Genomic DNA, 9,699 nt, shown 5'->3' with positions numbered 1-9,699 from the left:
AGGGACAGATTGCTCATCAATCTTTCATCTCAACAGTCTCTGTTGGAGAAGACAGGGGCACCGCTGATGAGGCGCGATTGGCTGCCCGCAGCTCCAGACCTTGCTACCATGTGCATGGGTTCAGGGCCTTTGGTGGGAAGCAGGTGAGGCCAGCTGAGCCTGGGGAAGCCCCTTGAACATCACCAGAAGGTACTGCGTGTGACAGGTGGCTAATTCTGAGCTTTCTACCTCCTATGACCTAAAGGCATTAGGGAGAGGCCACAGAGGGTCAGAAAAACGTATGCAGCAAAATGATCAGGAGGCATCTAAATAACCACATGGCTAGTCTTCTCCAATTAAAACGATGGGACATAGAGACTCGAGAGTTGCTAAGAGTAGATCTTAAATGTTCTCACCGCAAAAAAAAAGAGACGGTAATTATAGGACCCAGTATAGGATATATATATATATATATATATATATATATATATATATATGCATATATGCATTACTTAGACCTATGCTGGTAATCATTTTGCAAATCAATATGTTGCAACTTACACTATGTCATAGCTCAGTTATATCTCAATAAAACCGGAATATATATACGATATATCTTCCATGTTTTAGTTAAGTAGGAAAAGTTAATAGAAGCTCTCCAGTTTAAAAAACAACAAAAACAAACAAAACTTTAATGGGATAATGGGTGTGAGGACCTCAGCACAGAGAAAGCATCCAAGTCCCGACTCTCATTATTATCATTGTTGTCAATGCCGTTGCCTCTGCTGCAGAACTGACCTGCTGTGCTGGTTTTAGGCATGCTAGGTAACTTCTCTGGGACTCAACTTCCTCATCTGTACCATGTGGATTCTAACAGTACGTGCCTCCAGTAGCTGGGGTGAGGAGTGAACGAACTGGGGATCCTTCAGTGTTGTAAAATCGCTATTGAGCAAACACAGCCCGACATCAGTCTCCTGACGTGGCTGAACCCTCGTGTATCCCAAGCCAAGGGGAAGGGATAGACTGGTGGCCGAACAGAACACTGCCTCTGCCATTTTGTGTCTGTGTGGTCTGTGCAGGACCACCCACCTCTTGGCCTCAATTTCTCCATCTTTACTACAAAGCAGGTATGAGAGCAGGTGATTTCCTGGGTCAGTTCTGGTTCTGGGTTCCATGAAACCCTGCACGTGGCTGCCTCTTGTCCGGCTCAGGTTTTTCCCAGAAAAGTTTTGGGGAGAGGAGCTCTCAGGTGGCCACTTTGTCTCCATGACTGTTCTGCATCAGAATTCATGCCTGTGGGTTCCCTGCAGCTCTGCTCCCGGATCTCTGTGAACTCTGGGCTGGGCTGTCTTTCCTGGAAGGGGACAGCCTGGCTCCACAGTGAGAGGAATTTGAAGGGTGCCTAGTGGAAAAGAACAGGCAGAGGTTGCAAGAGGGGCTTGGGGCATGGGCTGGATTCCATGTGCTGGGGCGTGGTGGGGCAGGGCTCACTCCACGTGAGCAGAGAGATGCCAACTAAGAGTCGTTAAGGTGGCACTGAGCTCCTGATACCTGGTAGGACCTGCTTATCCTTGCCTCGGGGCCTAAAGAATGTGGGTTCTGGGGATGAACAGGGTACAGGAAGGCAGGGCCACTGTGCTATATACCTGCCACTTGCCCCTTGAGACCACCCTCTACCCTCTCCCTGCTGCCCTGTGCCCTGGGAGAGGACCTGTAGTCATCAGTGCACTTCCTCCTCTCTCTGGCTTCCTGTTGGCTTTGGCCAATGGGAAGCTCCAGCAGGATATAAAGTGAGGGTGAGGGGAGAGATGTTAGGTTATTTAATATTCAGCCGTTTCCCTCAGGGTCCCCTTGGGTTGGCCACATGCCTTGACTCCAGGTGCCAACTCCTTTCGGGGGTCTTCTCTGTGCCTGGGTCTGGAATCCGTTGCCTCTTCCCACGCCCTGGGGGTGGTAGCAGCAGAATCCCCACTTCTGCTCCCCCCAGGGAAACCACACCACTCCTGCACACACTTTTGTGACGAGGTCCTTTTTAAACCCTTAGGAGCGTGCCTGATTCGGACCCCCAGAACCACAGAGCAAGGGCACTAGAAAGGGATGCAGGAGAGGAGGCAGCAGCCCCCGCCCCCACCCAAACTGTGTCTGGAGTCTGATGCCATCTTCCTTTTTTTTTTTTTTTAAATGCTTATTTATGTTAGAGAGAGACAGAGACAGAGTGCAAGCAGGGGAGGGGCAGAGAGAGGGAGACACAGAATCTGAAGCAGGCTCCAGGTTCTGAGCTGTCAGCACAGAGCCAGAGGAGGGGCTTGAACTCACAGACTATGAGATCATGACCTGAGCCGAAGTCTATGTGGAACGGACTGAGCCACCCAGGCACCCCTAGCTCCATCCTCTTATTCTTGATTTCTCCAAGGGGCCAACCTGGATTTCTCCCTCTGTACTTCTAGTCTGTCTGGAGCAGAAGCGAAGGCAGAGGAGGGAGCCCAGGCAGGCCTGGAAAGGGAGCACACCTGGGCTGTGTGGGTCCTGGTGGCAGATCCCACAGCAGGGACGTCACAGTTGAGCACTCACAGGGGCCAGACAGGTTGGGATTGGGGAGCATTTGTGGCCTGAGCTGGCAGCCCTCATGGCTGCAGCCCATCACTGGCCTGCTGGCAGATGGCCCAGAGGTACAGCTGTCCCCAGAGGGTCAGAAAGCCGACTTTTGCTTGAAATCCCTCAGTTTCTAAATACTGGGATCAGTTCAAATATTAAAATTTTAAACAGCCAGATCTGAATCTGGCCACCAGTTTATGACCTGGAAAATACAGGCCCCTCTGACAGACCTTTCTGATCTCAATCTCCTTTGCTTGTAGGTTTCCCACACCCGGAGTGCAGACTGAGAGCAGCCCAGGAAAGAGGTGAGTGTGAGAGCCAAGACCCCTGGTTCACCTGGAAGGACTGAGAAGCCCCACTCTCACCTGGGCACATACTTCAGCACCATCAGTGGCCGGGTTTAGAAATACGTGGTTTGCGAACCATGTGTCTATACCACCTTCATTCTCCGTTACCCCTCTTGTCCTGTGCGCCCCAGCCTTCCTAACCTTCCTCCCAGCATCTAAGCTCTCAGTAGCCACTCCAAAAAACCTATGGGTAGCAGTGGAGGAAGAGGGAAGCCAGAAGCAGAGCTGAAGCTGCAGTTTGGGCCTATTTCCTAAATGTGACTTCCCTTCTCCCCAGTCCCCCCCAGAGCCTGGATGTGGCCCCTTTACGTTAGTATGATATTCTACCAAAATTGGATTAGTAAATGTTCTTTTGCGATAAAAAGCAATACTCATGTGTGGGTTACAGGGCCATCGTATCAGTCATTCACACTTTAGTATCTTTGAATGCCATCTGATTACTTTTTGATTACTCTCTTGCTGGGGTCAGCCACACTGAGAGGTTGTCTGATTTGGGAATGGAGGAGGAGCACTGCACAGAGGGCCCTGGCCCAGCCTGGGTACAGGGCCTGACGAGGACATTTCTGGTAACTTAGTGACTGTGTGAAGCTGGCTATGGCCCTGGCAGTACTTTGTTTGGCCCCTGTCCTTGGGTGGGTGAGGCCTCTGGAGGCTAGTCTGTTGGCCTTATCACCATGATGTCCCTGGGAAATCATGCCCCCCAACTCCAAACCACCTGCATATAAACATTTGAAGACACAGCCCCTTGTTTGGGGGACTGTCTGGGACCAGCCAGGCTGATCCACTACCGATGGCCTGGGGCTGCTACCCTCAGTGATCTCAGAGAAATCATCCTTCCTCGGGGGTGGCTGTGTGTGGAGCCCCCTTCATTCCTAGATGGAATCAGCAGTTGCCCCAGGGTGTGTAATTGGATAGAGCCTTCCGCATCCAACACCCCTTCTGCCCCCCTGGTCACGCTGCCCAAATCGCCACCATCTGTGTCACTCTCTGGGAGAGGATGAGGAAGAAGCTTTGAAAGCTTCCGTCAAAATGTTAACTGAGGGTTCGTGGTGGTTATATCCACATTGCAAGGTTAAATGCAATTCGAGTTTTCCATTTTTTCCGTTGTACATATCAAGCACATGCTACTTTGATTTATTTCACCTCCGAATGGTATCTGGGGTGGTCTAGTGACCCATGGGTGCTTGCGTCCATTGTAGCAATTATCTGACCACATTAGCTCCGGCAGGTAGCTGGGCCTTGGGGGAAGGGACGTGGGACAGGTAAGTTTTGATGGGGAAGCGGAAAGTGGCGCTGGGGAAGGATTAAGGAGCTGTCAGAGGTGAACGTGGCCTCCTTCTCTGGTTCTGCTGTGCTCGTGAGCGAGAGAGGCAAATCACCATCGTTGTTCGAAAACAAGGTCGACCTGGTTTGTTCCCTCCATTAAAGCACCCCCTCTCCCTTTCTTGCTAAGTAACCAGGCTCTCACTTGAAGGGCACCTTCACTGAAGCCAGGGATGGATGTCCTGCTCTTGCACTGACTATGGCCCCATAACCGAGGTTTTCTTTCTGTCTTTTTTTTCAAGATGTCTAAAATTACAACACAGACTCTGGGGAGCTTTTCATATGTGTGGTCAGAAATTGATACATTCCCTAAAGTGGCATAAGCTCCTAGAAAATTTTAAGAATTTTTAAAAGTTTCCTCTTTCGGAACAGTAATTCCCCTTCTGGGAAACGTACCCTGAGGAAGTAGCCTGTGTACGTAGATTTATCCACTCGGATGTTTATCATAGTATTATTTATGTTTGTTAAAAAACAAAAAACAATGTGAATGTCCAGCAGCGGGAGGTTGGGGGAGCCCATTTTGGTACAGGCAGATGGGTAGTGGATGAGTCTGGCCAGCCACTGAATACGGTTTGAGATGAATTTTTCATAACGTAGGAGAAAATGGTCTTATTTCAGTGTTAAGTGAAAAGGCAATTTGCCAAAATTTAACTACGTTAAAAAAAATGGGTAGAAAGAAACACGCAGGGTAGCAGAGAGAGGAAGATTAGAGAAACAGATACCAAAGTGTGGGGGAGTAACAGGTGACCTATTTTCTTCTTTGTGCTTTCTTCCCACAGTGGAATGTTCACTATTTATCACAGAGAGTAGTCACAATTAGGAGAGAAATTCTCCCCACCCCACTCCACCCTGTGTATGTGTGTGTATGTATATATTTTGCTAGTCTGCTGTATAGGAAAGATTGTTATATTGGGGCTTTTCATTCGAAAGTATTCTTTTTCTTAACACATTTTTTTAACCCAAACCTGTGTCACATAGTATGCTTCCATCTCTCAAACTGTGGTTCTTAGAGAGCTTTTTTGGAGGCTGTATTAGTTTGCTAAGATGGGCATAACAAAATACCCCAGACAGGGTGGCTTAGACAATGGAAATGAATTTGCTCACAGTTGTAGAGGCCAGAAGTCTGAGATCAAGGTGTCCTCAGGTTTGTTTTCTTCTGAGGTCCCTCTTCTTGGCTAGATGGCTGCCTTCTCCCTGGGTCCTCATATCGTCGTACTAGGTGTTGTCTGTGTCCTAATCTTGCCTTCTTAAAAGGACACTAGTCTGTTGGATTAGAACCCACCCTCATGGCCTCATTTTGCTGTAATTACCTTCTTGCAGACACTATGTCCAAACATAGTCCATTCTGAGATACTGAGTGTTAGGTCTGCAACACATGAATTTAGGGGTCACATCTCGGCCCATAACAGGGGCAGCCTATTCTCAGTGTCTGTGGCCACTATTTTGCAGAGCACTAAGCTTGAAGCTGGAGTGGGAACAGGGATATAGATGGAGAAGACATCGTCCCTGCCTTTAAGAGGCCCCTAGGGAGGCGTGATGCAGGCACCAAATGCAACCAGTACACGTGGGTAACACCTCACCTCTCCAACAGCACCCAGAAGCAAAAGTATGACCATTCCTGGTTGTGGCCTGCCACCAGAGAGTGGCTGTTCAATGTCAAGGCAAAAGAAAGAGTTCAGCATGCAAAAAAAGATAATTTTATTAAGACGCTCTCAAGCATGTCTGCTGGGGTAAGAACCAGTGAGTTCGGTGTGAACAATTAAATCATTCAAAACTCAAAATTTAAGAACAGTTTTTCCTAGCATCACCTCAAAGGTGAAACTGGTGTATCAAATCAATGGTGGAAAAAAGGAATAGGTGAGCCAGTGGGGTGTGGAAGGTTGTGGTTGTTGAGTTTAGCAGAAGCAGAGATGATCAGACCGGAGAGTAGTGTGAGAACTGGGGAGAGGCTGAGGCAGGCATCTAATGGCAGGCACCTTGGATTTAAGGGGAGGGTAGGAGGGAGCTACAGCAGGCTCTTGAGCAAAGGTGGAGCAGATTGAGAACAGAAGCTAAGAGAGACTGTAACAGAAAATCTATTTAGATGGCCTTTGCAGAGGTGCTGGGATGAGGGTCTAGATGTAAGTTCTGGAAGTGGAGCTGCAGAGGAAGATTTAGGAGAATGTTCACACTATTTCATTTTTCTGGGTCTCTTCCAAAGCCCTTCCCTCTGCTTCATCCCCAGCCTGGCAAACTCCTAAGCATCCTTTAAGACCCCATTCAAGGAGCCCCTCTACCCTGAAGCTTTTCTTAACCTCCCAGGAAGACACTCCTTCTCTTGACCTCAGCCCCACTTTAAAGCACTGACATAGCCTGTCGTGGGGATCTCTCTGCATATCCTGCTGTTTGCTGCCTGGCCTCACTGGGCCTCACTCAGCAAGTGTGGGTAGAGTAAGATTGATGATATAGTCAGTGGCTAGATATAAGCTGCATAGGTAGTTGGAGCATAACAGATTCAAAAATGATTCCAAAGTGAGTCTGTAAAATTTTACAAATTAGCAAGTTCCTGTTACAAGTGTGGCACTGGTGAGAGAGGAATGAGCAATGCAGACTCGGTCCCTACCCTCACAGAGCTTACAGCCTAAAGGGGGTAACAGAATAATAATTATAATGTGATGAAGGCAATGAAACCCTCAGCCTGCTGGGAGAGCCCAGCGGTGGGGGCTGCGTGGTGGAATCAAGGTGGGCTTCCTTGAGGAGGGGCTTATTTGAGGTGAAATTCGGAGGATATGTGAGGATGCATCTATCTGCACAGGTCATAGATGCTAGATGATGGGCCAAGATGAAGGTGAGGAAAAGGGACCCCAAATAGGGGAAGTGGTATTCCTGCCAAGGCACAGCCTATGGAAGGATCCTGCAGGGAGTGAGAAGCATTGGAAACACAGAAGCTGAGCATTGCAAGAACACAGAGAGCAAGGGAGGTGGCTGGTGAGATAAGAGGTGGAGGCAGGAGGATAGCATCAGGGGGCCACCATTGTTGAGAGAGTTTGGATTTTAGTCTGTGAACATGAGGAATCCCCCGGAGGCTTCTAGTCAGGGCGTAACACGAACAGGTTCGTGATTTTAAAAGATGACCCTGGCTGCTGCTCTGCAGTGATTGGATGGTTGGGAGCAGGAGGGGGACCAGTGGGAGGCTCCTGTCCAGGCAGGAAATGGGGTAACCTTGACTTGATGGTGGCCATGGGTGATGAGAAGTAGGCAGAGGAGAATGGCTCTCACAATGTGGACAGAAAGAGAGAGAGAGAGTCAAGGATGACTCCAGGTGTGGATTTAGGCAAGGGCAGAGCATAGGACATCTGCACAGGTATTTGGGGGTGCTTTTGCCAGATGCTCACCCGATACTGAGCTCTAACAGTCCAACCGCCAGCCCCTCGGAGAAGTTCTCACAGTGACACCAGCAGGTTGGACGGCAGGGAGGGTAGGACCCCAAGGTCCAAAGAGGCGAAGAGGCTGCCTATCTGAGGCCCAGTGTCCAGACTGGGACCCAGGACCGTGCCCAGCACCCTGGTGTTGTTGAGCATATGGCTGATTAAGGAAACATGACCCACAAAGCACCAAAAGTTGGTTTACCATTTTCCTCTGACTCAGCAAAATCTCTTCTCTCGGCACCTTTCCTGGGAGACTGAAAATCTGCCTTTATTCCTAGCCATCCACTTGCTACTGACCCTTTATTTCTTGCCCAAATGTCCTGGGACTTCCTCCTGCCCTGATAGATGTTGACACAGGAGTAAACTAAATAACATCTGATGGGTCTTCTCCCAGCTGCCTCTCATGAGACTCTCACAGTGATGCCAGGAAATGGGCCAGGAGGTGTTTGGAGTCTCCCCATTCTACAGATAACAAAACTGAGGCTCAGGGAGAGGATGCCACCTGCCCGAAGTCACACAAGTCAGAATTGGGAGAAATAAAACTAAAACCCAAATTAGGAGATTCCACATTCAATACATTTTTCTCAATTGCATTGTTTTGTTTTGTTTTGTTTTTTGTCTTCAATCTCTCGGTAACTTTTGAAGTAAATGACCTGGCACATTTTGCTTTCAGAGCATCTGTTTGTTGCCTGCTAACAAAACATTTTTTTCTTTGGCTCAAACTGTTTGAACTCTACAGCCCTGTTGTGATTCCTTCCACATCTATGTAAATAAATCTTTTTAACAGCCAGCTGCAAAGCAGAAGATTCTGAGACACCGGGTCATCCGTTTGAGATCTTTTCCAGAGGCTGGCCAGCTAAAGTGGTGGGAGGTGAGGTCTGGGAGGCTGGTGAGGGGCTAAATCATGAGGACTTTGGGATGGGGCGTGTGAAATCGTGAGCAGGGGAGTGAGGGGGGCTGACTTGTGTATTAACAGAAACCCCTTGACTGCTTTGTGTAGGGTAGACGTGCATGGGGGAGGAGTAGAACCCAGGAGACCGGGGAAGAGGCTGTTGTGGTGATTCAGGGGAGAGACAACGGTGCCAAACCCAGATGGTGGCAGCAGAAGTGGGGAGAAGTGGCCCTGTTGAATAGATGACCCCTGGGGTGTGTTTTGATGCCAGCTGCAGTGGCGAAATTCAGATCTGGCCCTAACCGCCCAGAGTTAACACGGACCCCACGAGTTAAAGGACACAGTTCCCAACAAGACTGCCCCAGCTTCGGATGTGAGCTGCAAGTGGGGTGTGCAAGCTGTCACACTTCTGCTGGGCTGCCTACAAGTCTGAAGGGTTCCTATAGCCCCCTTCGTCTTGATAATTCACTAGAATGACTCACAGGACTCGGGAAAGCACACTACTTACAGCTACAGTTTTATTATAAAGGAGGAGCCAAATGAAAAGACACATCGGTGAGGTCTGGCAGGGTCCCACCAGAGACGTGTCTGCCCTCCTGGCACCTTGGTTGTTGACCAACCAGGAAGCCTCACTGAGTTCCAGTCTCCAGAGTTTTTTTGGTTTTTGTTTTTTCGCATTTTAGAGAGAGAGCGGGAGCGAAGGAGAGGGGCAGAGTGGGAGAGACGGAGAATCTTAAGCAGGCTGCACTCTCAGTGTGGAGCCCAACACGGGGCTCAATCCCATGACCCTGGGATCATGACCTGAGCAGAAATCAAGTGTGGGATGCTCAACTGGCTGAGCCACCCAGGCGCCCCCAGAGTTTATATTAGGATTTCATTATGTTGGCATGAGTGATTCCTTAGCTACATGACTGAAGTCAGTCTCCATCCTCCCTCCCCTAGAGGTGGAGCTGGCTCAAAGCCCTGATCCCCTCATGCCATAGTTGGTGTTTCTGGTGACCAGCCCCCACCCTGATTCAGCTTATTAGCATAAACTCAGGTGTAGTCCCAGGGGCTCATGAATGACAAGACATACCTCTGTCACTAGGGAAGTTCTCCGGATTTAGAGTCTCCCTCCCAGGAACCAGGGTCAAAAGTCAGTCATATTCATTACTAT

General features: G+C 49.2%; 1 protein-coding gene across 1 annotated transcript in view; it reads left to right on the top strand.

Moving 5' to 3' along the window:
• The first annotated feature begins 2,832 nt into the window (after nucleotides 1-2,832).
• Nucleotides 2,833-9,699, top strand: part of ATP2B2 (ATPase plasma membrane Ca2+ transporting 2) — a 321,401-nt gene continuing 314,534 nt past the window's right edge. The window contains exon 1 of the mRNA XM_047831438.1: nucleotides 2,833-2,879. The gene's annotated coding sequence lies outside the window, so the exon portion shown is untranslated. The remainder of the gene's footprint in view (nucleotides 2,880-9,699) is intronic.

The sequence above is a fragment of the Prionailurus viverrinus genome, chromosome A2 (genome assembly GCF_022837055.1).
Source record: "Prionailurus viverrinus isolate Anna chromosome A2, UM_Priviv_1.0, whole genome shotgun sequence".
Classification (NCBI taxonomy): Eukaryota; Metazoa; Chordata; class Mammalia; order Carnivora; family Felidae; genus Prionailurus; species Prionailurus viverrinus.
This window is presented reverse-complemented; position numbering and strand designations above follow the sequence as displayed.